At 53.1% G+C, this 23,558-nt stretch overlaps 1 protein-coding gene across 1 annotated transcript in view; it reads right to left on the bottom strand.

The window, feature by feature from the left end:
• Positions 1-23,558, bottom strand: part of PTH1R (parathyroid hormone 1 receptor) — a 100,193-nt gene that overhangs the window by 74,732 nt on the left and 1,903 nt on the right. The gene's annotated exons all lie outside the window — the stretch shown is intronic.

Raw genomic sequence — 23,558 nt, 5'->3', positions numbered from 1 at the left:
CTGGAGTATTGCACCGGGCAGGAAATCATGGAATCAGAGAATCAGAGAATCAGAATCATGGAATCAGCTGGGTTGGAAGGGACCTCCGAGATCATCCAGTCCAACCCTTGATCCAACCCCGCTGTGGTTCCCAGCCCATGGCACTGATGCCACATCCAGTCTGTCCTTAAACACCTCCAGGGATGGAGAATCCCCCACTTCCCTGGGCAGCCCATTCCAATGGCTGAGCACCCTCTCTGCAAAGAAATTCTTTCTAATGTCCAACCTAACCCTCCCCTGGCACAGCTGCAGACCCAGCCCTCTTGTCTTGCTGAAGTTCTGCACGAGGTTACGACAGGAATGATCTGGGTTTGCTGAGGGATTGCTTTCCCGGATTTTTCCCGAATGCCAGTTGAGCCAGGTGAGCTGGGCATGGAAAACTGGCTGGGGGGTGCACGTTGTACGTGAACACAAGAATTCTGGGAGCAGGGCTGCTTTGCACAGGGCTAAACCACTCCTTGGGACTTGGGGTTAAATCACTCCTTGTGGCTTGGGGTTAAATCACTCCTTAAAACTTTGTGGATAAATAATTCCTTAAGATTTTGGGGCAAAATCACTCCTTAAAACTTTGGGACTAAATCGCTCCTTAAGACTTTGTGGATAAATCACTCCTTAAGATTTTGGGGCTAAATCACTCCTTAAAACTTTGGGGCTAAACGACTCCCTAAGACTTTGGGCTAAATCACTCCTTAGGACTTTTGGGGTAAATCACTCCCTAAGACTTTGTGGATAAATCACTCCTTAAGATTTTGGGGCAAAATCACTCCTTAGGACTTTGGGGCTAAATCACTCCTTAGGACTTTGTAGATAAGTCACTCCTTAAAATTTTGGGGCAAAATCATTCCTTAGGATTTTGGGGCTAAATCACTACTTAAAATTTTGGGGCTAAACCACTCCTTTAAACTTTGGGGCTAAATTACTCCTTAAGACTCTGTGGCCAAATCACTCCTTAAGACTTTGGGGCTAAATCACTCCTTAGGACTTTGTAGATAAGTCACTCCTTAGGACTTTGTAGATAAGTCACTCCTTAAAATTTTGGGGCAAAATCATTTCTTAGGACTCTGGGGCTAAATCACTCCTTAAGACTTTGTGAATAAATCACTCCTTAGGACTTTGGGGCTAAATCACTCCTTAGGACTTTGGGAATGACTGAGAAAACCCAAGAGTGGCTGGGTGATCATCAGATTTTGACTCTCTGGGCCAGACTTTGCCTCACTCCTTCCTTCATCTGCAGGAAACCATGGGAAGAGCTGCTGTGGGTCTGAATTTTAGAGAGTGCAGCACAAAAAAATATCCCTTTTGCGAGGCCAACCCCGTGACTTCTGCAAGAAAATATGACTCCCTTTTCCTGCAAGGTCGACAGAAATATCCAGGGTCAGCCCTGCCTTCAGTTCCCACCCTGGTGGGAATTAGAAACCCCACCTGCCACTTCCCAGCCTTCTCCCTCCTTGAGGTGCTTTGTGCTATTGGATGAGGGGGAGGGAAGGGAATGGAATTAAAAATTGATCTGCTCTCCCTCCTGGGAGCTCCAGGAAAGGCAGCATCCCCACAGTTCCTGGCTGGAGCAGGAGCAAGGAGGAATAAACATTTAGAAGGAGGAAAAGAGGAGTGGGAGCATTAACTGGACTGGAAGGTTGCACTGGCTCCGTGTTTATTTGGGGATAGGCAGGGAGATGGGGCACAGGATTATCCTGGGCCAGAGCTGGGGATGTTCCCAAAAAGTGCTGGTGACCGAGGGAGCACAACTGGCACCAGTTTAGAGGGGACTGGTTCTCCCTCTGGAAATTCAAACACTGGGGGTATGGATTGAAACACTGGGGATATGGATTGAAACACTGGGATATGGATGGAAACACTGGGGATATGGATGGAAACACTGGGGATATGGATTGAAACACTGGGGATATGGATTGAAACACTGGGGATATGGATTCATAGACAGGGATATGAATATGGATGGAAACACTGGGGATATGGATTGAAACACTGGGGATATGGATTCATAGACAGGGATATGAATATGGATGGAAACACTGGGGATATGGATTGAAACACTGGGGATATGGATATGGATTCAAACACTGAGGATATGGATTGAAACATGGGATATGGATTCATAGACAGGGATATGGATTCAAACACTGGGGATAAGAATTGAAACATTGGGGATATGGATTCAAACACTGGGGATAAGAATTGAAACATTGGGAATATGGATTCACACACAGGGATAAATGCTGGGGATATGGATTTAAACACTGGGGATATGGATTCCAACACAGGGATATGGATTCACATACAGCGACATGGATTCACACACTGGGGATATGGATTTAAACACAGGGAATATGGATTGAAACACAGAGATATGGATCTAAACACAAGGGATATGGATTCAGACACAGAAAGGGAATATGGGTTGAAACACAGAGATATGGATTTAAACACAAGGGAGCTATGGATTCAGCCACAGGGGATATGGATTGAAACACAGAGATATGGATTTAAACACAAGGGAGCTATGGATTCAGACACAGGGGATATGGATTCATATAGAGGGGATATGGATTGAAACACAGGGGGTATGGATTCATACACAGGGATATGGATATGGATTCACACACAGGGATTCAAACAGAGGATATGGATTTAAACAAAAGGGATGTGGATTCACACACAGGGATATGGATTCAAAGACAGGGGTATGGATTTAAACACAAAGGATATGGATTTAAACACTAGGGATGTGGATTCACACACAGGGGATATGGCTGTGGATTCAAACAGGGGATATGGATTCAAACCCAGGGATATGGAGATGGATTCAAACACAGGGAATATGGAGATGGATTCAAACACAGGTGTTATGGAGATGGATTCAAGCACAGGTGATATGGAGATGGATTCAAACACGGGGGATATGGATATGGATTCAAACACAGGTGATATGGATTCAAACACAGGTGATATGGATATGGATTCAAACACAGGTGTTATGGATATGGATTCAAACACAGGGATAATGGCCCAGAGTTCTTAGAAAATCTCTGCTTTGGGGGTCTGAACTGGCAGCACTGACAGAGAACTCAAGCCCACAAATCCCCATGTATGTTGGAGAACGTGGATCAACAGCCTGGAAATCAGGTGCAGGATCAGAGGACACAGACTTCCTCTTGGATCACCTGGCCTGGGCACGGACAGAGGCTGATCCAGGTCCCTGCACCCAATTCCCACCTTCCCGAGCTCTGCTGTGACATCACAGAATCCCAGGATCATTTGTGCTGGGAAGGACCCTGAGGATCATCCAGTCCAGCACTGCCAAGGCCACCACTGACCACGTCCCCAGGTGCCACATCCCCAGGGCTTTTCCATCCCTCCCGGGATGGGGACTCCATCCCTGCCCTGGGCAGCTGTGCCAGGGTGTGACAACCCTTTCCAGGAGGAATTTTCCCAATATCCAACCTGAGCCTCCCCTGGGACAGCTCGAGGCTGCTTCCTCTTGTCCTGTCCCTTGTTCCCTGGGGGAAGATCCCGACTGTGCCAACCCAGAAAGTCGGGACGTGAAGCAAATCCAAACACTCCATAAAACCCCACCAGCAGAGTAAACACAGGGAATAATCCAGGGAGAGACTTGGCTGGCCTGCTTTAGCTGTTTGCAGGATTCCAGTGATGCAAAGCAGCTGTCAGCTCGGTCATTCCCATGCAAACCATCTCCCGTTAGCCCAGCCTCGCACGTGGGGCCGGGAATACTTGGGAATCTGCTCCACGGATCGCACCCTCCGTGCGATATCCACAGGCTGAAGGCTGCCTCCGAGACCTTGGCACGCCGTGCAAGTGCCTGGCAGCCAAGGGATGTGGATTTGAAATCCCTTGGAGCCCGGCCAGGCTCTGGAGAATGTCATTCCCGCAGTTAAAAAACCGGGAGAGCACTGACAAGTTACATAACAAAGGCAAGGCAGCCCGGCGGGAGGCGAAGGGCTTTTGTTCCGCGGGAGAGAGGAAGGGTTTAGTGACAGCCCCGAGATCTGCTCTGGGACAGGAACACTCGGGAAGAGCCTCCCAGCAATGTCCTGCTCCATCAGATAGATCCTGGCCTAGAGGGATGGCATTTTGGGATCGGGATATGGGCTCCTCTTCATCCCCTTCCTCTGCACAGCAATGTGGTGGTTCCCTGAGGAAAAGCTCTTTGCTTCCTCCTCCCCTTCCCTGGAGGAGAACTGTGTGCACAGGGGGCTGTCTTGGGGTTCCTGGAAGATCCTGAGCACTTTTTTTTGGAAAAGCCCTCCAAGATCACCGAGTCCAACCCTCCCCCAGCACTGCCAAGGCCACCCCTGCCCCGTGTCCCCGAGTGCCACATCCACAGGGCTTGGAAATCCCTCCAGGGATTGGGACTCCACCCCTGTGCCAGGGCTGGACAGCCCTTTCCAGGAGGGAATTTTCCCAATATCCATCCTGACCCACCCCTGAGGCCATTTCCTCTTCTTTTATCACTTATTCCTTGGGACAAGTGGCCGACCCCACCTCGTACAACCCCTGTCAGGTGGTTCAGAAAGCAAGAAGGTCCCCCCTGAGCCTACTTTTCTGCAGGGAAATCTTTAATCCATCCCCTTCTGGAAAGTTTCCTTGGAGAAGGAAGCTCAGGCTCCAGGGCGGTTGGAGGGGCTGGGCTGGGGGTTCTTTGGGATAATCCTGCCAGGAACACAGGTCTGGTGGGAAGGACTGTGTCCATTCCCTTCCCAAAGGCAGAATGAGCTCTGTTGTACTTTGGGGAGGTGCTGGAGCTCTTTGAGACCCTCTCAGGGACAACCAGTCCCTCCCTTCCCCAGACAATCCACTCTCCCTCTGTGCTCTTGGGAAGCTTCTTGCTCCACTTTCCTTCCCCCTGATCCAAGGTCAGCTCCTCCAATCCCTGAGGGACTTCAGGAACAGTTTTTTTCCCCCCCTCTTCCTTCCCCTGGGCAGAAGCCTTTCATGTGTTGGGAGGGCTGGGATCATGTGTCCCCTTGATCTTCTCTAGCCCAGACATCTCCTCTCCTCAGCCTCCCAGATCATGAGTTCTCTGCTGCTCCTGAGCCACCTCAGGACACAGCCTGGTGACCTTTCACTTGTCACAAGGAATTCCATGGCAGCCAAAGAATGCTGCCATTATTAATGCTGCAGCCAACACCAAAGGCTCCTCTGATGCCCTGGATGGAGCCTTCAAAAGGAAGGACTCAGGGACACAACTTGGAGTCCGGGCAGCACAAAAAACCAGAGGATCTGTGATTTTCCCAGCCTTTGATGGAAAGTCCCGGTGGAATCTCCCATCCTTTGGTGGAAGATCCTTCCCTGGTCATGCCTTGCCAAGGGCTGGGGGAGGCTGTGGGGCCTCAGGCAGGTGCTGGAGGGGTTTCTCCAGCACACCTGAATCCTTCTCTGCCTCTGCTCACAAAGCAAAGAGATCCAGGGATGAAATGGGCATCTGGATATTAAGGAAGAGCCCAAGGGAGGGATATTTTACAACCAAAGGCTGCCCCTCCCAATGAGAAAGAATCCTGGAGTCTGCCCAGTTGGAAGGGACCCACAGGGATCACTGAGTCCAACTCCTGGCCCTGGGAAGAAGAGACAGGAGACAATTTTGGGGCAAACAAGCTGATCCCCTGCCCAAAGTTGTGTGGCCAGCAGAGTGAAACAACCTCCAGGAGCACTCAGGGGCAGGGGAGAGGGAAAATGGGTGTTTCAGAGGGAAAGCACAGTTCCCCTGGAATGACCTCCCACATCCATTAACTCCAGTTCTTTATTCCCCCTCCCTCCCATCCTGGGCTCGTTTGCAGCAGAGACCATGAGAAGGCAGAAAGGTTCCCTGGCCAGGCTCCATCCTCCACGGGGACAGAGCTTTTCCCAAGGGAACACCAGCCCCCAGCCTTGGTTTTCCCTGGGATTTGCTGTCAAACCCCTGGGAGCAGGAGTTGGCATCACCAGAGTGTCTCTGAAATCCCTTTGTCTGCTCCCTGCACCCTGAGGGTCCCTCACAACCCAAAATCCTTCTTGACCCCAAACAAGACACTAAATCCACATGGATTTCAGAGGGGGGAGGGCAGGAAAATGTTGGGTTTGGCCTAAAAAAGGGAAAGGGCTTCTCAAGAGTCACCCCAGGGTGATTGGAAGAGCCAGGAATAAGCCAGGGGTTGTTTTGGTGTGGAGTCATCCCCACCCTCAGCCACAGGAGGGTTAAATATCCACCCTGGTGTGCTGGGCAAGGCCCTTCCTACAGACCCTGGAGAAAAGCAGGAAGATACAAAAAAAGCAGGAAGATCCAACCAAAGCAGGAAGATGCAAACCAGCAGGAGATCCAAACTCCTTCATGTGGGATGAGAGGTCTGAATAAAAGAAAAAAAACCCTCAAGAAATCAAGTTTATGGGGTCGAATAAAGTGAGATTGGCCCCAGCTATGGCTCAGTCTGGTGTTCCCATAACCTGCTCCACAACAGCTGATCCCAAATTTCCCTCCAGAACCAGGGTAATCACCTGGATTTTCAGCTAAAGGTCAGAGGATTCAAACTTTGGAAAAGCCAAGAGATGGCAGGGACAAGGACTTGGAATTCATTTCCCAGAAGTCCCTGTTCAGGTGGATGTTTCCCTTCTAGTCTTTGAGTTGAATTTACAAGCAGAGAAATTATTGTTTTCTGGATTTGGGGGTTTTTTTTGCCCCACAAAAGCATTTTTGAACATTTGATCTCGAGGTTGAACATTTAATCTTGGACATTTTATATGAATTTTGGACACCACTGGATTCGAAGCCCAACATTCTGGACAGAAAGGAAGGATAAAATTCCCAGCTGGAACCCTCCCCAGGCTCATCCCTGGGCTCCTGGAGCTCTGTGGACAAGCCCAGACCATAAAACCCAGGGATCCACCAGGACATCTCAGAGGAGGCAAGAGGAGACTCCTTCCCAGGATGTCCAAGAGAAGCAGGGATGAGCCTGGACTGGTCTCTGGCTCTGGAATATTCCAGCTCCAACCCAGCCAGGAGGAAACAGGAGCACTTGGAGGAGAAAATAGCTTCCTAATTATCCCCCTGGGAGAGGCTCACTCAGCTCCTTGGAATTCCGGTGCTCACTTAGTCCAGGAGAGTCCCTGCATTCCCCAAAGGAACAGGGCAAGGTTAGGTGGGATATTGGGCAGGAATTCCTGGCTGGGAGGGTGGGGAGGGGCTGGAATGGGTTTCCCAGAGAAGCTGTGGCTGCTCCTGGATCCCTGGAAGTGCCCAAGGCCAGGTTGGAGCAACCTGGGCTAGTGGGAGGTGTCCCTGGCCATGGCAGGGGGTGGCACTGGATGATCCTTAAGGTCCCTTCCAACCCAAACCATTCCAGGATTCTCTGATCACTTCGTTCTTCCCGTGACTTTCCTCTTTCAGTCACATCCAGGACACATTTTTAACCTATTTTTCAATTTTTCAATTCAGGCACAAAACACAGGTTTTGCTCTTTGCAAAAGTCCATTTCCCAAATCTGACCAAGAAAACTTGAACACCAAGATCTCCTCGGTGAGAACATCCCAAACGCAGCAAAAGACCAAATCACCCCCAAAACCACTTCACAAATGAAACCAATTCTCTTTTGAGGTACCTTCAGGAGCACACCTGTTCCTCCAGGAGCAAAACAAACACCACTGACCCCCAGAGGAGTTCAAATGTGGATTACTGGGATTTTTTTTTAATTTACCCTGACACTTTCCTTTCCCCTTAGTGATGATAAAGGTGAAAAAAAAAAAAAAAGCAAAAGAACTTTTAATTTCAGTAACTCCCCCCAACTCTTTAGACATCCACTTTGCCAACTCCTCCCAGAGGGTGAAGGACACACAGGGAGAAGAAAATAGAATTTTCTTACTCATTTTGCCTTAAGGACGTGGAGAACATCAGGACTGGGAGTTCTCATTCCTTTATCTGATGTGTTTTAAGAGTGGTTTTTTTAAGCCTCAACTTCTGGACTCATTTGTTGAGGGACACAGAGTTCCCATTTCAAATAACCCCCAGCATTCACCTGCTTTCTTCCCCAAAGAAGCTGGAGGTGATTAATTCCAGAGGGTCAGAACAAGGGCAGGAAAAGGAAAAGAAAGCAAAACTTCCCCTTTTTGGAAAGCTCAGGATATTTTAAGCAACTGCCATAATTTTGGGGATATTTTCCACCTGCAACCACTCACGTGGTTTTCTTTCTTTCCTTCTTTCTTTCCTTCCTTTCTCCTTTCCCTTCTTTCCTTCTCTCTCCTTTTCCCTTCCTTCCTTCCTTCCTTCCTTCCTTCCTTCCTTTCTTTCTTCCTTCCTTCCTTCCTTCCTTCCTTCCTTCCTTCCTCTCTTCCTTCCTTCCTTCCTCTCTTCCTTCCTTCCTTCCTTCCCCTCTTTCTTTCCCTTTCTTTTCTTTCCCTCTTTCTCTCTTTCTTTCCCTTTTCCCCTCTTTCCATCTCTTTTCTTTCTCTCTTTCTCTCTTCCTCTCTCTCTTTCTTTCCTTCCCTCCTTCCTTCCTTCCCCTCTTTCTTTCCCTTTCTTTCCTTTCTCTCTTTCTTTCCCTTTTTCCCTCTTTCCTTTCTTTTCTTTCCCTCTTACCCTTTCTTTTCTTTCCTTTCCTTTCCCTCTTCCTCTCCCTCTTTCTTCTCTTCCCTCTTCCCTTCCCTCCTTCCTTCCTTCTTCTCTTCCTTTCTTCCTTCCCCTCTTTCTTTCCCTTTCTTTTCTTTCCCTCTTTCTCTCTTTCTTTCCCTTTTCCCCTCTTTCCAACTCTTTCCTTTCCCTCTTTCTCTCTTTCCCTCTTCCTCTCTCTCTTTCTTTCCTTCCCTCTTTCCTTCTTTCTCCCTCCCCTCCTCTACCTCTCCCTCTCTCTCCCTCTGCCTCCCTCTCTGGTCTTTTTTTTCCCTTTTTTAGTCCTTTTTCCCTCTTCCCGTTGCCACCCCATTCCCACCCCCATGCCCAGCCATTCCCTGCCATCCCATCCCTCTGGAATTCCGCCGTTCCCGTTTCCCGAGCCGTGTGTTATGATCGATCCCTCCCCCATCCCAAACCCTGGAACCCCCATTAATGTCCCGATCCACATCCCGACGGGATCGGCACCACCGGGACACCGTCCCACGGCCCCTCTCCTCGCTTCCCTGAAGACCCTTCTCCCTCTTTTTTTTCTGGGATAGGGGTTTTATTCCCAAACCCCCCCGTGGCAGCGGCGGGAGGTGCCGGCGGGAGCTGAGCGGGGTCGGGACGCTGCTTCAGCGAGGGGGGTCCGTGCTCAGGGCTCAAGGAACCCTCAGGGCTCGGGGCACGACTGCTCCAGCTCCAGTCACTGGGCTCCAGCATCCCCCTCCCAGCTCCAGAACCCCCTTCCCAGCTCCAGCCACTCAGCTCCAGCACCCCCTTCCCAGCTCCAGCACCCCTTTCCCAGCTCCAGTACCCCCCTCCCAGCTCCAGTACCCCCTTCCCAGCTCCTGCATCCCCTTCTCAGCTCCAGTATCCCCTTCCCAGCTCCAGCCCCTCAGCTCCACCATCTGCTTCCCAGCTCTACCATCCCCTTCCCAGCTCCAGTATCTCCTTCCCAACTCCAGCACCCCCATCCCAACTCCAGCCACTCGGCTCCAACACACCCTTCCCAGCTCCAGTATCCCCTTCCCAGCTCCAGTATCCCCTTCCCAGCTCCAGCACTCCCTTCCCAGCTCCAGTATCCCCTTCCCAGTTCCAGTATATCCTTCCCAACTCCACCCACTTGGCTCCAGTATCTCTTTCCCAACTCCAGTATCCCCATCTCAGCTCCAGCCACTCGGCTCCAACACACCCTTCCCAGCTCCAGTATCCCCTTCCCAGCTCCAGTATCCCCCTCCCAGCTCCAGCACCCCCCTCCCAGCTCCAGCACCCCCTTCCCAGCTCCAGTACCCCCTTCTCAGCTCCAGTATCCCCCTCCCAGCTCCAGTATCCCCTTCTCAGCTCCTGCATCGCCTTCCCAGCTCCTGCATCCCCTTCCCAGCTCCAACCCCCCCTTCTCAGCTCCAGTCCCTCAGCTTCACCATCCCCTTCCCAGTTCCAGCACCCCCTTCCCAGCTCCTGCATCCCCTTCTCAGCTCCAGTCCCTCAGCTTCACCATCCCCTTCCCAGCTCCAGTATCCCCTTCCCAGCTCCAGTATCCCCTTCCCAGCCATCGCCAGAAGCCAAATCAACCCTGGAGCACCGTTGGAATGGGACATCCCTAAACCCTCCTGTGGGGATCCCTGCGCTCCAGGAGTCCTGAGGTGGGTGGACCCCAGGGATCCTCATCCCCAGGAGGAAGGGAGGAGAAGGATCCTGGAGTGAAAAGAATGAGGCCAAATCAGCCCTGGAGCACGTTGGAATGGGATATCCATGTGTTTTCCTGGGGGGATTGGCAGCATCCCTGTGCTCCAGGGGTGGAGGGTGGTGGCCCACCCTATGGATCCTCACCCACAGGAGATGGTGGGAAGGAGGAGGAAGGTTCTGGAGTGAAAAGAATCAGGCTGTGACCCCTTGCAAGAAGCAAATGAACCCTGGGACACGTTGGAATGGGGGATCCACGCTTTTTCCTGTGGGATGGCAGCATCCCTGCACTCCAGGTGCCCATGGATCCTCACCACGGGTTCTCCCAGTGATCACTGGGTGCCTCTCCTGCTGCAGGTTTGGAGGCACTGGAATTCCAGGAGGGATTATGGGGGGGAGTCGCCTCCAGGAGAGCAGAACTGGGGAAACTGGCACATCCCAGAATCATGGAATATCCTCAGTTGGAAGGGACCACCCAGTCCAACCCCTGGCCCTGCCCAGACACCCCAACAATCCCATCCCTGAGGGTGTTGTCCAAACCCTCCTGGAGCTCTGGCAGCCTTGGGGCCGTGCCCACTGCCCTGGGGAGCCTGGGCAGTGCCCAAGCACCCTCTGGAAGGTCACAGGGCTGGCACCTGGGCCCTGTCCCAGCTCTGGCTGTCCCATCTCCCCCTGGGATGACCCTCAGGTCACCCCTTGGCTTGGCCTCTCCGGGGAGCTCGGAGCCCTCATCCCGCCGGCAGTGCTGAGTCAGGAGAGCCCAGCCCAGCCTGCATCAACCCCCATGGAGATCCTGCTGTGCTCAGACCTGTTGGCACAGCCCCAGGCACAGATCCTCACCTGGGGGGGGCAAAACAAGCTCTGACTGTCCCTTTTTTCCCAGCTGAAAATTTCCCTTCCCCTGCTGCTCCACAAACCTGAGTCATCTTCGGCTGGTGACAGAGTCAGTCAGGAGCCCACCCCACGCCAGCCTCATTTCCCACTTCCAGTCCTACAAAAGAGCTGCAAAAGGCTTTCAAAGCTCAATTTGTTGCTCATGCTGAGACTGTCGACGACACGGGAGGTGGGAGGACAAAACCAGTGTAAAAATTCGGGTGGGAGAGAGAAGCAAAAGCTTCACCTCCTGAAGAATCTCCCTGAAACAGTGACACCAAATTTGCCCCAAATCTCAGAGATTCAGGGCTGATGATTGGAGAACGGCCCCAAATCCACGCTGGAACCCGGCCCTGTGCCTTGGTTTGAACATTCCAGCCTGCCAGGGTGTTCATCCCCCCCAGGAGCACGAGTGACTCTCCCCCCTCACGGAACCCCCCGGGTCGCTCCCATCCCGGGCTCTCCAGGAGGTTTTCGTTGCACGGGGCTGCAAAAGGAGCTCCTGAGCTCCTGAGCGTGGTTTGGAGAAGCAGCTGCAAAGGGGGGGTTTGTCAGCTGACCCAGCTCAGCTTGCAGAGCCCTCTCCCTTCCCATCCAGGACCAACATGTACCAGTGGGGCTTCTCCAACTCCCCCTGTGTGTCCCAGTTTTCCTGCAGAGCCCTGCCTGCCTCCAGCTGAGCTTAGAATCATGGAATCATGGAATCATAGAATCATAGAATCATAGAATCATAGAGTCATAGAATCAGAGAATCATAGAATCATAGAGTCATAGAATCAGAGAATCATAGAATCATGGAATCAGCTGGGTTGGAAGGGACCTTCGAGATCATCCAGTCCAACCCTTGATCCAACCCCGCCGTGGTTCCCAGCCCAGGGCACTGATGCCACATCCAGTCTGTCCTTAAACACCTCCAGGGATGGAGAATCCCCCCCTTCCCTGGGCAGCCCATTCCAATGACTGAGCACCCTCTCTGCAAAGAAATTCTTCCTAATGTCCAACCTACCCCTCCCCTGGCACAGCTGCAGACCCAGCCCTCTTGTCTTGCTGATGGTTGCCTGGGAAAAGAGACCAACCCCCCCCTGGCTCCCCCCTCCTGTCAGGGAGTTGCAGAGAGTGAGGAGGTCTCCCCTGAGCCTCCTCTTCTCCAGGCTGAGCCCCCCCAGCTCCCTCAGCCTCTCCTCACAGCACTTGTGCTCCAGTCCCTTCCCCAGCCTAGTTGCTCTTCCCTGCACTTGCTCCAGCCCCTCCATGTCCTTCCTGAGCTGAGGGCCCAGAACTGGACACAGCTTCCCTTGGCTCTCCCTGCCTGCCCTCGGCTCTCCCAGGAACTGTTGAGCTCCTCCAGCAGAAGCCTCCATCCCCCCGAGCTCCGTGGTCGCTGGGATGAGGTTACGGCGAATCCCGGAGAAAACGCGATCCCGGAATGGAACAGAGGGAAAGAACAACCCCAAACATTCCTGCTGGTGGTGGTGAAAGGCTGAGGGATGGAGCTGGGATTCCACATGGGGATCCTGTGCTGGGATGCTCCCAGAGGGTTTAACAAGGCTCTGGTGGGACTCAGAGCTGGGTGGTGACACCCTCACTTGGACACACGCCCCGATTTTGTCCCAGATCCCAGGGTTTTGTCCCAAATCCCGTGGTTTTGTACAGCTGAGGGAATAAAACCTTGAGGCCCATCCAGGTTCTGGCCCTATCCTGCTTTATCCCAATCCAGTGGCCAACCTGGATTAGCACAGGTGAAAAGACAATTCCAGAATGGTTTGGATTGGAAAGGACCTTAAGGATCAACCAGTGCCACCCCCTGCCATGGGCAGGGACACCTTCCACCAGCCCAGAGTGCTCCAACCTGGCCTTGGACACTTCCAGGGATCCAGGGGCAGCTTCTCTGGGAAATCCATTCCAGGGCCTCACCACCTCAAAGGGAAGAATTCCTTCCATATATAAAACTCCTTTAGTTAAGTTTTATTCTGCTTTGCTTTGATCTGTTTACTGTCCTTTTTTTTCTGTTCCCTTTTTTCTTTCCATGGCCAGGCAAAAAATGAATAACCTCACCTTGGGCCTGGAGAGCTCCAAAAGTGATTTTAACTTGGAAATGCCTAAAAAAAATCTGAGTGTGCTTTTGTATTTTCCATTTATCCAATTGAAATCTCTTTAAATCTGCACTCTTCCACCTTAAAGCTGTTATGGCCATCTCCTCCTGGTCCCACCTTTTATCAGCTCCCTCCCACTTTTATTTTAGGGGTTTTTTTTGCTGCGTTTTTATCGAGCTGAGTCAAATTGCAAACCCTGAAATAGCTGTAATGTTGTTTTATTGATCTCTCCCTCCGAGTGCTTTGGGACAAACGGGTCATTTCCTGCCCATCGCTGGTGTCTCAGAGCCACTTTAGCTCTGATTGCTCAGCGTCTGAAAGGAGAAGTGCTTCGGGATGTGGGAGGGGAGGGGAAAGTCGAGGGAACATTGAGGCAAGGCAGGGGTTTGGGCAGGAAAAGCGGGATAGATGGAAGGAGCGCGGGAAGTTGCCGGGAATCAGCCCCGGAGTTCGCACCGGATTTCGGGGTTGGATTTGTGTCTTTGCCTTAAATAAAAGCTCCCTCAGCAGGGGGAGGTGTCCCTGCCCGTGGCTGGACACTGGGTGGGCTTTCAAATCCATTCTGGGATTTTAGGATTCCATGGAAACAAACGAAGCCACCGGCTGTTTGCTCCTGGGTGATCTGCGGTGCGGCCGGATGGGTTTGGATTCGGAAGAGCAATTAATTAATTAATTAATTAACTGCTGTGCAGGTCAGCCCATGTTTTCCTCCAGCTGAGCAGCCCCTGGCCCTGCCGTGTCACCAAGTGAGGTGTGTTAGAGACCATTCCCAGGGCTTGGGGTGGAGAAATATCCCATTTTTCCATGTCTGCCACCAGCCCCATTCCCATCTCCGGCGCAGGGAACGGGCCCAGGGCTCTCTCCTGGGATGCTGCAATCCCTGGAGTCCTCAAATACAAACCAGGACAACCTCATAGGAACCAGGTGAATAAAATGAGGCAACAAGGTGATTAAATGGTGGAATAATTTGGGATGGAAGGGACCTTTAAAGGCCGTGGAGCCCATCCCTCCTGCAACGAGCGGGGACATCAACTGGAGGACTTAATAGTGGTCTTGAACAGTTCCAAAGTCCCTGAAAGCCCCATCAAGTCTCAGTAAAGGGCTGATTTGTCCTCTTCTATGTGCCCAAGAGGTGGTAATTCCCAACCATCTGCTGCTCCTTAAAAAGTGCCTCGTCACTCGACCCCAGCAGGTTTTTGTGTGTCACTCACTTTTCCTTTAAAATGTACGGAAATAAAAAAAAAAAAACCCCTCAAACGACAAAAAATAAATAAATCCTGTTTAGGTCCACCAAGCCAAAGCTCAGGAGGGCAAGAGGAGGTTTCCTGAGGACACCCAGTGACATTCAAAGCTTTGCAGACGCAACTGCTCCTTGCTCTCGGTGTGGCAAGAGCCAGCAGATAAATCCCCGGGAATTCTTGGAGAGAGGGGAAGGGAGGCTGGAGCGGAGATAACATCGAGGAACCCTGATCAGCAACGGGGCAGCCATGTGGAAAAGCTGATAAGCAGCCTGCTTTGCTGAGCCAGCAGCTCCTGCCCCACACACTGAGCTCAGAGGGCTTTGGGAAGAGGCCAAGGCTCCTCTGGGTGAGGGGGACGAACCCTCGGGGTCGTCACGGGGGACAAAACAGAGACACCAAACCCCTTTGGACTTTGAAGGGTCAGAGAGGTGGGCTGGGGTGGGCTGGCTCTTGGCCAAGTCCTGCCTGGAGCAACACCTTCCTCCCCCTGGAGGCAGGGAAATGGTTTGGTTGGAGCACCTGAGTGTCCCTGGCAGCCCCAGAGCAGGGAGCAGGTGAGAAGGTGGGGCTGGGTGATCCTTCTGAGGTCCCTTCCAAGCCAAACCAGCCCAGGACTGTATGGTTCTAGCACAGAGGGGCACCAGGCTCCCACCCACCCCTGTGCCCTCCCTGTTCCTCACGGAACAAGGGTGGGAAAAGCTCCAGAAATCCCTTCTGCAAACGCTCAGGGCTGGGGGAGGGCAGAGTGTGAGGAGAGAGGGGGGCTTTGGTTTGCCAGCAGGACCTGACCTTGCCTGGGCCAGCTCTGAGTCTGTGCTGCTAAAGAGAGGAACTGGGTCCTGCCCTCTGGCCTTGAAGCCAAGTGGCACCAAACACCTCATGTCTACAAGTCTAAACTCATTTTCCCCCCTGAACCCAAGAGTGTGCTCATATCCAACCCCCCTGACCCGGGTTATCCTGCAGCAGCACTTGGAACTGGGCAGGACTGCCCTGCTCAGACACAGCCCCTGCCCAGGGTGCTCATATCCAACCCCCCTGACCTGGGTTATCCTGCACCAGCACTTGGAACTGGGCAGGACTGCCCTGCTCAGACACAGCCCCTGCCCAGGGTGCTCATATCCAGCCCCCCTGACCCGGGTTATCCTGCATCACCACTTGGAACTGGGCAGGACTGCCCTGCTCAGACACAGCCCCTGCCCAGAAGCCCCTGGATGGTGAGGCTGAAGGAGAGGAGACTCAGAGGTACCACGGGGCCCTCCCTGAGCTCACGTTGCTCTCTCCGTGGATTTACTGCCAAAAAGTGGGAGGCACAACAGGGGTGGGGTGTGGATCTGCCCCATGGAGGATTTGGGGGCTTTATTCCAGCAGGGCTCCCCCAGCCTTTGGGATGGGCTGTTTCTCTCCCAAAGGCCGAGAGCAGAGAGGTCTCTCTGTCTGTTAAACTCCTGCTGGGAGCGAAATTAGTAACAATTACAGCTTAAAAAAAGGGGAAAAATCCTAGAAAAATCTCTTCTCCTGACCAAAAGGATGAACTCAACAGGCTGAGCCTGTGTTAAAGTTTAGACATCCATGGAATCAGGGCAAACCTGGTGGCTCAGCCCTTCTTTTCTCAATCTTTCCCTCACACGCCTCAGGGATTCACCCAAACCTTCGCTTTGCAGACCTTTGCAGAATCCATTCCCTGACCCAGCTCAAAGCCTCCTCCTCGTTTATTTGCTCTTTTCCACCTTGGGTTAGTTTTGGGAAGCTCAGGGAGCTGGATCAGCCCATGGAATGATACCCATGGTAAGGAGGGAAGACGGGGGACAGGAGCACAATCCCTGCACTGCTAAAATACCTCGAACCGGGAACGCTGGAGGGGTGAGAGGGAAAAGAGGCAGAGAAATCCCCTTTTTGCTCCACTGGGTGATGGGAAAAACACGTGGCCAGAAGGACAGAAGGCCAGAAGGACAGAAGATTTCACCAACCAACCCATCCCCTTGGAGCTGCCGGAGGGATCCGTGTCAGGAGCCCATCAAGCCCCAAGTTTTCCTGCCTTGTAAATCAGCTTTCTGCAAGTCAGCCCAAGCTGAGCCTCTGAGGGGAAAGGAAAACCCTAAAACACAGAGCCCCTCTAATCACTGGCAAGAACCAGCCGGGCCTCAGTGGAAATAAAGGGATTAATGCCAAGCCAGGGCCATCAACACCAGCCCGGAGTGTTTTCTTCCCACGCCACGAGACAGCCGAGCTCAGTGTGACCCAGCAGGTATTTGCTGGCTGGGGTTCAGCCCCCGGGGATAATTTGTTTATGGCCACGTCACCGAAGATGCAACACAAAGCTCAGCTTTAGTCCTGCGAGCCCTGCTGAGGTTTGAGGTGTTCCGGGCAAATTACGTCCTGCCGGCCAAGGGATGGGGAGGGAGGAGGCAAATTCTCCCCAGGTTTGATGAGGTCTAAGCTTTAACACAGGCTCAGCCTGTTGAGTTCATCCTTTTGGTCAGGAGAAGAGATTTTTCTAGGATTTTTCCCCTTTTTTTAAGCTGTAATTGTTACTAATTTCGCTCCCAGCAGGAGTTTAACTGACAGAGAGACCTCTCTGCTCTCGGCCTTTTGGAGAGAAACAGCCCATCCCAAAGGCTGGGGGAGCCCTGCTGGCTTCTCCCTTTGATCCAGGGGGTTTGGAGGGGCCAGGGCTCAAAGGTGACACCTAAACATGTGTCCAGCTTCATCCCAGTGTGGGATGAGGATGGAGCCACCCAGCAGCAGCAAGGGCCGGCTCACGGGAGGGCTTCGCTTGGCAGCATCTCCAGTCCAGCTCTGCTATTCCCTCCTCCTGGTCTTCAGGCACAAAGAAAATCCAAGGACTGCAGGGCTTGGCTGGAGCCACAGCTCTGCCACTGACTGCAGGGAGAAGGATCAGAAAATCCTGGAATGGGTTGGGTTGGAAGGGACCTTAAAAACCAGCTCATCCCATGGGCAGGGACCTTCCCCTGTCCCAGGTTGCTCCAAGCTGGCCTTGGACACTCCCAGTGCCAGGAGAGGGGTTTTACCCCCTCACCCCACACGGGGTGTTCAGGGACTGACCCATCAGAGCTGGGATTTGGGCTTTCAGTGGGATGAGTTCGGTGTCTGTGCCCCAAATAACTTCCCAAACCAGGGATGGATCCCAACGGAATTCGACCGAGGGGCTCAGAGCTGCATTTCCCAGGAGCAGGGAAATCCTGCAGCCAGGAGGGTCCTTCCTGAGCCCGGGGAGAGGCAACAGGAGACAAAGCTGTGGCACACCAGGACTCACAAAGCTGTGGGACGACCCTGAGCCTCCCAGCATGACTTTTCCAAGGGCTGGGAGCACGGGGGGAGGCCGTGGCAGCATCTCCAGCTGTCCCTGCCCGAGCTGCCGGGGGGGATCCCTGGCTGTGCAGACGCTCTGCCCCTGCCGGGATAATCCCCCTGAGCCCAAAACATCACCCCGGGGCTATTTCTAGGAGGCCACAACCCAAACAACAACTGCCTGGCCCCCAAAGCCAGCCCTCGGGTTTCATTTCCTCCAGCCTTGAGCCCCCCCCAGGAGCACAAAGCCCAGCCTGCCCAGGCCAGGCTTGCCATGGGCAGCTGGGCTTCTTTTTTTTTTGGCTGGTGTGGGTTGAGCTGCCAGCCCAGGAGCTGCCCTGCTGCAAAGGCTTTGTTTGCTTTCTCTTCTCCCCCCCGGGGTGTTTTACAGTGCGGGGATATCAGCGATCCCAAAGTACAACAACAACAATCCTATCTCTCGTAAATACACGGGGCAGGGACGGGCACGTTCCCAAGCGTGTGGGGAGCAAAGAACATTTCAGACGTTGCTTCCCTGCACTTGGAGCCTGCCTTGGGTTTAATGAAGTTACTCAGCTACTTGGGATTTGTGGGATCTCTCTGTGGGATTATTTTCTTATCATTATTCTTTTTATTACGGGCTCTGCTCCGAGGAAGGATATTATTCTTTTTCCCTTCCAGCTGTAAATTATTTCACTTCAAATCACTTCTGTTTCCTGATTTATGGGGGTGTGGAGCTGATCAGAGGAATAAGAAACAAGACAAGGAGCAAAATACCCGCCAGCACCTCCTTAACCCAGCTTTGCTGCCTGAGCTCCAGTGTTGCTCTGGGGGGAACTTTCTGATTTCTACTGGACCTTTCTGCCAGAGATTAACACCAGAGAATCCTGGAATGGTTTGGGTTGGAAGGGATCTTAAAAACCATCCAGTGTCACCCCTGCCATGGGCAGGGACAACTTCCATCAGCCCTGTTTGCTCCAACCTGGCCCTGGACACTTCCAGGGATCCAGGGGCAGCCACAGCTTCTCTGGGCAACACCCCCGTGATGGGTGGATGCAGCTCCCTTGGGACTTTCCTGCTTGTCCCTGCTTTGGGTTATGGCTGCAAGAAAGGGTTCCCAGTCCCCAGGGTTTGGGATTTGGATTTCTAGGGGGGTGTTGTATCTCCTCTGCAAAACCAGAGGGAAGTTCGAGCCCTGCCCAGGCAGCCTGAGTGGGGCCAGGGCTGGGGAACCACAGGAGGCAGCAAAAAAAGGCAAGGACACCATTCTGCTGCCAGAATTTATCCCCCAAAACGCAGCACCAAGTGCTGCTGAAAGGCAAGACCCCCCCCCCCCCAGTAAAGTGGGGGGTCCTTTTTGCTCCCATTTCATCCCCACTCCCATTTCATCCCCTCCTCACGTTGAGCTCAGCCCATTGCAGCCCACTCAGCCTGGGACCTGCTCCCCAAACCTGAGCTGCTCTGGCCCAAAGCCCTGCAGAAAGCTGGGCTATTTTATCATTATCATTATTATCACTATTCTATTATTATTATTATTATTCAGGTTCTCTCCCCCAGTGCCAACTGGGTTGGGGGGGCCAGGCTGGGACTGGCAAAAGGAGGAAATGAAGTGAACACCTGAGGGGTCAGCAGAGCAAACCATGGAGTTCCTGGCTGGGAGTGGGACACAGAATCACGGGATTTAATTGGAAAAACTCCCATTTCATCCCCACTCTCATTTCATCCCCTCCTCACGTTGAGCTCAGCTCATTGCAGCCCACTCAGCCTGGGACCTGCTCCCCAAACCTGAGCTGCTCTGGCCCAAAGCCCTGCAGAAGGCTGGGCTATTTTATCATTATCATTATTATCACTATTCTATTATTATTATTATTATTATTATTATTATTATTATTCAGGATATCTCCCCCAGTGCCAACTGGGTTGGGGGGACCCAGGCTGGGACTGGCAAAAGGAGGAAAAAAAGTGAACACCCGAGGGGTCAGCAGAGCAAACCAGGGAGTTCTTGGCTGGGAGTGGGACACAGAATCATGGAATTTAATTGGAAAAGCCTTTAGGATCACTGAGTCCAACTGTTGCTGACACAGGGAGGATTTTCCACGAGGAGCAATCCACCTTTCAGATGAAGTCTCTGTGCCCACACCTCGCTCCTCCCGTGCTCTGCTGCTGCTGGACCCTCCTTTTAGAGCTCCTTTTTTCCCCAGTTTTCTCCCCAATCCCACGTTTGCAGAAGAGCAGAATTAACCCAAATTTACACCCTCACCCTGTAAGATTTTGGGCACAAAGCACTCGACCCACACGAAATCCCACTCCCTGTTTGGGCAGGTGCTGCTCACGCCATTCCCGGGGAAATGCTGGGGGAGGAATTCCCTGGATTGTCAGGGGAGCTGGAGCAGAGCAGAGCTTCCCCCAAGGCTTCCCCCCACCCCAAAAGCAGCCTCTGTCCCTCTCGCTGCCCCTCAGAGCTTGGGATGGGGACGCTGATCCCACAGGGATTGTGGGGCTCTGATCCCACAGGGATTGTGGGGCTCTAATTCCCCTGACACTGATCCCACAGGGATTGTGGGGCTCTGATCCCACAGGGATTGTGGGGCTCTGATTCCCCTGATCCTGATCCCACAGGGACTGGGGGGCTCTGATCCCACAGGGATTGTGGGGCTCTGATCCCACAGGGATTGTGGGGCTCTAATTCCCCTGACACTGATCCCACAGGGATTGTGGGGCTCTGATTCCCCCCACACTGATCCCACAGGGATTGTGGAGCTCTGATTCCCCTAACACTGATCCTACAGGGATTGTGGAGCTCTGATTCCCCCAGTGCTGATCCCACAGGGATTGTGGGGCTCTGATTCCCCCCACACTGATCCCACAGGGATTGTGGGGCTCTGATTCCCCCAGTGCTGATCCCACAGGGATTGTGGAGCTCTGATTCCCCTGATCCTGATCCCACAGGGATTGGGGGGCTCTGATTCCCCTGATCCTGATCCCACAGGGATTGTGGAGCTCTGATTCCCCTAACACTGATCCCACAGGGATTGTGGGGCTCTGATTCCCCCAGTGCTGATCCCACAGGGATTGTGGAGCTCTGATTCCCCTAACACTGATCCTACAGGGATTGTGGAGCTCTGATTCCCCCAGTGCTGATCCCACAGGGATTGTGGGGCTCTGATTCCCCCCACACTGATCCCACAGGGATTGTGGGGCTCTGATTCCCCTGATCCTGATCCCGCAGGGATTGTGGGCTCTGATTCCCCCAGTGCTGATCCCGCAGGGATTGTGGGCTCTGATTCCCACACTTTGAGCTCCCAAAGGACTCCATCCCCCAGTGTTTTCCCCCGTGCTGACCCTCCCCCCTGGTTTGCAGCTCTGCAGGGTCCCCCAGCCCCTGTGCTGCAGAGCAGAGGTGCAGCTGCCAGAGCTGTCCCAGGGCCAAAGGAATCCCTTCCCATCCCTGCTCCAGCACCAGTCCTGCCAAAAAGGGCCTCCAGCCCTCTCCCTGCTGCCTGGCAGGAGGAATACCAGGAGTGACAGCTCCACATTTCGGGCTCCTCTTGCTCTGCCCCATCCCAGCATCCCCAGTGACCGAGCCCAGAAGCTCCCAGAAATGCAGGAATGAGGGAAGTGGGGCCACGGATCCCAAGGCTCCAGACTTCCCAGCCCAGACAGATGGATTGTGCCCTGGAGCTGCCTCTGTCTGCGGGAATCCTCCTGACTCCAACCCCACAACAGAGCTTTGCTTTGCCAGGCTCGGGTACCACTCTGAGCTCAGCCTAAAGCCGGGTCTAAATTAAGCCCCAGCTTCCTCATCTTTCTGCTCTTCCTCCCAGGGATTTTTTGCTTGTTCATCCTAAGAGATGGTGCCTTTCTGGGTGGCAGCACAGCCCTCTGACCCTCCAACCAAATACCCAGCACACACACGACCCTTCTTACATTACATCTCCCGAGATGTATTCTCAAGACTCAACTCTGTGTTCCCAAAATTCGTTTAAAAATCAAATTAGTCGGGGGAAGGCACAACAACAGCCCGAAAAAATCAGGTTCCAGGCACCCTGCAAGCTGTTGGACAGCAGGGAGGGTGATGTGGGGTTGACCTTCTTCTCCTGCCTCAGTGGATACCAGGGGGGGCACACGACAGCTCTGCAGCTCCTGAATCATCAGGACAACTCTATAAACCTCCTGGCAAGTCCTTCTGCTGTCAAGAGTGGTTTGGAAAGCAAGGAAAGTGTCTGAAACATGAACTTCAGCCTGGGCCTAATTAAACTGCGGGGTTTTGAGCAGCAGGACCTTAAATCAGACCAGAAATCAGAGTCATAAAATCACAGAAGATCCCGAGCTGGGAGGGACCCCCAAGGCTCAGCAAGGCTGAGGGGCTCAGGCTTTTGGAACTGCAGCAGTGCCAACAGTCCTGGGCTTTCCCAGCAGATTTCCTGCCTTCCCTGCCCCTCTGTTCCCAGTTTATGCCCAGGCCCAGCTCCCCCAGAGCACACCCCGGTCGGGAGCTCCTGTCACCTCCCAGAGCTCCTGGGAGCAGCCCTTGGGATCCCAAAGTGCCAAAAATAAAACATCCACTGGCAGCATGAGGCTTTTGGCTCAGTGGCTGCTCCTCTGCACCTTCTGGAGGCACTGGGATGTACTGGGAGGTACTGGGATGTACTGGGATGTTCTGGGAGAGGGGATGGAGCCAGGAGTGGCTCTGGTGATGCACTTTGCAGCCTCGCCTGTGTTCTCTGGGTCCTGAATTTTCCTGAGCTCCAATCTGGCTCTTTTACCAGCCTGATTTTCACCAGTGCCAACAGAGACACCCAAAGCAGCGGGAAGGGCAGGAATTTTGGGAGAGCAGGTGCTGCAGGACCCCCCCTGCTGCAGGAATCACCCCAAAGTGGTCCCAGAGATGCTGCTCCCACCCCACAAAAGGAGAGCCTTGACCATCACTAAAACCTCAACAAACCTCCAAGGGCTTCTCCCAGTTCTCCCAGTTTTCCTTGGGCTCTGAGAGGTTTCTTTGGGCCTTTGGCAGGGCTGGAGTGACCCAAGGATTATTTTCTGAGGGGCTTCTTCTCCTCTTCCATTGAGGAATTGTTTCCCACCAGCACAAGGCTGGAAGTGTGGGGGAATTCCCCCCTCCCAGCCCTGCACAAGGTCCCAAAGAGTCCTTTCCAAACCCAGGGAAAGGGCCCAGGGTGGTGGATCCTGCAGGGTCAGGGAGGATCCGACTGGAATCAGGGGGGGAGATGATCCCAATCCCTTTTCAACCCATCTCCATCCTCCTGGAGAGCAGACACTGCTTTAGGTGGTGGTTGTGCCCCTTCCTGCACCAGAAAACCTGGAGAAATTGGGATTCCAGGGATGGGGAAAGCAAGGAAAGCTCCTGGCACCTCAGGATGACCATCAAAAAATCAATATCTGCCTGCTGGTTCCCCAGGACGTGTCCCAGCACTTCAGGAGGGCTTTGGACACCACCTGGGGCTGCACAGGAGGGTCTGGAGATCTCATCCCCTTCTCCAGCACCACCAGCAGGGCAGTTTGGAGGGAATTTATCCCATTTTCCTCCCTTGGTGTGGGCAGGAACAGGTGAAAATGATGCCAAGGAGCAAAGGGTTAATCCAACTTTCCCTGTCCTGAGTGGGAACCAAAGGTGAGTCCTGCACTCTGAGGTCCTTCCCAAATTTAATCCCAAAGAAGAAGGCACTGTTTCACTGGGATGAAGGAGGTTTGTAGTACAAGGAGATTAAATCAAAATTAAATGGT

The sequence above is a fragment of the Pseudopipra pipra genome, chromosome 1 (genome assembly GCF_036250125.1).
Source record: "Pseudopipra pipra isolate bDixPip1 chromosome 1, bDixPip1.hap1, whole genome shotgun sequence".
In the NCBI taxonomy this organism is placed as follows: domain Eukaryota; kingdom Metazoa; phylum Chordata; class Aves; order Passeriformes; family Pipridae; genus Pseudopipra; species Pseudopipra pipra.
Note: the sequence above shows the minus strand (reverse complement) of the source record. Positions and strands in the feature narration are given on the sequence as shown.